Source organism: Vigna radiata, unplaced genomic scaffold (genome assembly GCF_000741045.1).
Source record: "Vigna radiata var. radiata cultivar VC1973A unplaced genomic scaffold, Vradiata_ver6 scaffold_273, whole genome shotgun sequence".
In the NCBI taxonomy this organism is placed as follows: Eukaryota; Viridiplantae; Streptophyta; class Magnoliopsida; order Fabales; family Fabaceae; genus Vigna; species Vigna radiata.
The window spans coordinates 94,390-98,706 of NW_014543808.1; the positions used below are offsets into that span (position 1 = coordinate 94,390).

The 4,317-nt window shown below is 29.5% G+C and overlaps 2 long non-coding RNA genes across 2 annotated transcripts in view; one reads left to right on the forward strand and one right to left on the reverse strand.

The window, feature by feature from the left end:
* LOC111241185 overlaps positions 1 to 713 on the forward strand; it is a 2,729-nt gene extending 2,016 nt beyond the window's left edge. The window contains exon 3 of the long non-coding RNA XR_002666997.1: positions 134 to 713. This is a non-coding gene — a long non-coding RNA (uncharacterized LOC111241185). The remainder of the gene's footprint in view (positions 1 to 133) is intronic.
* Positions 714 to 1,077: 364 nt separating this feature from the next.
* Positions 1,078 to 2,636, reverse strand: LOC106754847. Its single transcript, XR_001375347.2, has 2 exons — positions 1,941 to 2,636; positions 1,078 to 1,253 (listed from the first exon to the last, which is right to left on the reverse strand). It is a non-coding gene; the product is annotated as an uncharacterized LOC106754847 (long non-coding RNA).
* Between the last annotated feature and the right edge of the window lie 1,681 nt (positions 2,637 to 4,317).

Here is a 4,317-nt window from a genome sequence, read left to right on the forward strand (position 1 = left end):
TCACTCTTATATGATCACATGCTTAATCTGTTATATGTATTTGTTTATATAATTAGCTCACCCTTGCTTGTTTGTGTTTGTGTTTGTTGCCTGTTTTTTCTTTTGCGATGATCATCCACTTGGATGTGAGCAGAGGAGAATGAGACCTCGGTGGAGAATGTCCTGGAGGGGAGTGAGAAGCAACTTCTTAGTCTTTCCAGGAATTCCATAGTTTTCCCATGCATCTGAACAATTTCAGTTCTTGTATTTCGAAGTACTTTAGTATTCCACGTTTTTTTAATTTCCTCTACATTCCGGATTACTGTAATCCTTAATTTTAACTTCTTAAAACCTTATCTGTCATTTTATTATTCCAACTGCTTTCTATTATCATCCATATTGACGTCTTAATTTTTATACCCGCAATGAAATATAAAATTGGGATGTCATAGATGTCATTATAACTAAGGTAAGATCCCACTTGCTACGATTTTTACGTATTTGTATTTATTGTAAACAATATTTTCATGAATTATCAAAGTAGACTGTCTGGTTTGTTTGACAGGTTATGGTATAGAACGTGGGCTCGTCCGAATCTTTCACGAGCTTTACTTTTGTTTGGTTGACTTAATTAATTCACTAATTAGGATGTCAAAAATAATTACTCCCTGTTCCATTTTTTTATTTAACTGTTATTTTCAAAGTTTAAAACAACGTTAATATTTTTGGTTATTCATATCCTTATTTATTTTATCTAATTTTTAATTAATTTACATATATGTGTTTATTATGATATAAAAATAAAAAATCTTATTAAATGCTTGGTTAAAATAAAAAACAGAGGAGTGAAGATTTGGAAGAAGCTTCGACCTATTTTATGAGTGCGAATTTAAATTCCAGTGATATTTTCTGTCTTCTAGACCAGTGATCCCTAAAAATATTTCTATATCTATTACGAATATTTCTTGTGCTGATTAGAACATGGGAAAATATCTTAAACATTGTTAAATTAAAAAATATCTTACCTAATTTCGCTTTCAACTATGGAAAGTGACATCGGTCTGATAGGTGAGACATCGAATCATTTAGAATCTAGCAGAAAGGTAAAGCAACGTTAAATTTAAGCCACCAAATTCACCTACCATACTTACAACGTAAAATGTTGAAAGTTGGAGAAGAAAGAAAGAAAAACGTGGACAGAAAACTGCGGATGATTTGTCACCGTTCTTCTTTCATGTTTCAGTTATTGGCTATAAATTTCCACATAAAGCCGCCTACATCACATGACTTCAAGTTCAGGAAATTTCAATTGGAAAAATAGAAAGTAAAATAACATAAAATAAAACGGAGATGCTAATTCTTGCAAGAAATCAATAGCGGTACTACATTTTGTCTCTATCTAATTATCTTTTTGCTGTTTCGGCCATAAGAATCAACATTTCACTGTCATAACTTGAGTTTTATTAATCTCGTTTGGCCTTTGTAGAACACGAAAGAAAAGGCAATTTTTCTGGTCATTGCAGGCATCTGACTGCCCCAAGCGCTTCCAAAAACAAATACCATAATGTAACTGAATTATGGTAATCCTCATAGTTCTCTGAAGATGACATCCAAAAGCAGTGCCATGGATGATTTTCCTAAGGGTTTGTGTGGGTGGAGTTGGAAGGAGAACAAGTTGTTTGAGCTGGCTTTGGCCGTGGTAGATGAGAACCACCCAGAACGGTGGGAGATTGTGGCAGCCATGGTGGGAGGAGAAAAGAGTGCAGGGGAAGTTCAAGAACAATATGTATTTCTTTTGGAAGATTTAAATCTCATAGAATCTGGAAAATTGGATCATGAACTGGGAGTGGGAGAAGCTCACCCCTGTGTCCTAGTCAACTCAATTGAGTCCTTGTGCTTGTCTGATAGAGATAGCAGCATGTAAGTCTCTTTTTCTTTCTTCAATAAAATCATTTTCTTACCTTTCTCCTTGTTACAAGTGTCTCTGTGGTTGCCTTGTCTTTTAATGTCACTCCTGGTTCTTTTGTTTGCCAATCTGTTCGATTTGGTCCATTCCTGCAAAACAAAACTTGTTTGAAATGTTGGTATGTTGTGAAGTTTGCATATAGATCATAATGAGTGAATAAATGAAAAGGGGATTAAGGAAAGGAGAAAAGGAGACAGAGCCAGGGAAGAGGCAGTGCATGAGCAGAACCACAACAAATGATTTCTCTGTCACTCTCACTTTCTTAGCTCTATTGTGTTGATGACTCCATCCATGCTCTGCCTGTTCCCCTGCTCTGTCCTGTTACCTCAACCTTGTTGTGGACATCCTTAACATTAAGCAACATCTCGTTCTGAGAAAGATTATTCTCCCATTAGAAATTTTGTTAACTAGATTAAGCCCAAAAGGCACTCTTGAGTGCATGTACGATTCGATTCCATCCTTTATATTTAGTAGGAGAAATGCTTTGTACTCTGCAGTACACGAATGATGTCTGTACTATGAAAATTTGTGTGATGAGTACTGGTACTAGGTAGCACAAAACGTTCATGTGTCAATTGTACTGCTGTGTTTTAGTTTGTAGTACTATGGTACTGCTTTCTGCTAGCTGAATGTTGTCTGGTACATCAACATTGAATTTTAGAATTTGATGAATTTCTCCAAACTCTACACTCCGTTTGCAAGGGAGGGCAAATTGTACTGTACGTTAATGAAAAGAGTACATAATTAAGGATAAGTCAAACATAAGGCTAATAAGGGAATTATATCAAAATGGATCAAGTTTTTTAAAAGAGTACACAGATAAGTAAGTACTTCGAAAATACGAATTAATGAAACCATATTTTTAAAACATTTAAATAAAAGTGATGCTTTCATGATTTTGTTTTTTTTAACGAAGTTCTATTTAGTACTTACTACTTTAGCTTTTTCAATTTTACATTAAAAATTATCTTTCTATTTCAAATAAAAATTAATTTAATTTTTTTATTAATTCATAAATATGTAAAGTCTCATATAAACAGTTAATATATATTAATATTTTATAATAAATTATGGAAATCATCATTTTGTATTTGTTTATAAAATACTTTTCTCTTACTTAATGAATATATAAGCTTGTTCAAGATAAAACTTTTCAAATAGTAAAGTTTCGGTAAATGGTTAGTCTCTTTCAATCATCAAGCTATCTTTTAGTAATATACTTATTCAACCAGTCATAATTCACTTAATGACCAATCTCTTCTAAACTCACTATATTTTCATAAGTTGAATTGTAATAGAGGAAACTCACTCGCCTAGTAATCAGTAATCAGGTAATGAAGAAAAAAAAATAATTTTATCCAATAAAACCAAACTTGCTTAGCGAATCACCTTAAGCTTTATAATTTTCTTTTTATATTTTTCTTAGGGAGAGTTTTACTCACTCGACACTCCAAACTCATAAGAGTCTTTTCTACAAGACTTATCTAACAAGTAGTACAACTAAAACTCTCTGAATTTTAAAATTTCAAATTTTCTTAGACAAATGCTTACAAAATTTCAAAAATTTCATTCTTTCATTCTCAAACTCTCCTTTCAAGTTAATTGCATGTATTCTTAAAGACATGTATGCAAAATTTTCTAAAATTTACTCAAAAGAAAGGGGTGAAAATGAACTTACTTAAAATAAAATATTCATTGGTTAGGATGATAGTACTTTATGTCAGAACTCCTACATAAACTTTGATATTTAAATTGATGTATAGATTGATCAAAATCTTAAAAAGAGTGTAGAAGTAAGAAAAATGACAGTTTTAAAGAAATTGTGTTTTTTGTAAAATGAAACTTCACTAAACAACATTTCATTTATAAGTTTTATATTTTAATAATAAAATATTTAAATTTCATTTATAAATATCGCTTCTACTTTTAGTTATTTTCTGTACTCTCATAGAATAAAAATCAAATAAAAAATTATTATCATACTTTTCTTAAAATTATACATAATATATATATATATATATATATATATATATATATATATATATATATATATATATATATTAAAAATAGTATATAAATTTGGACAACCAAATCGTTTAAAAAGAAACGAAAGTTAAAAGATTTTAAAAATAAAAAGCTAGAAAGTTTTAATTTTAGTATATAAATCAATTTATTAAAAATTATATCAATTGTTTGTATATAAATTTAAAATATTTACAAAATTTACTAATCAAATTATTCAAAAATATATTTAAAAAAATGAAATATTATTAGAAAAAATGTCTCAAAATAAAAAATATGATTATATAAATAATTAAAAATAGTTCATTAATAAAATTATTAAAAAACATAAAAACGAATAAAAATAGAAT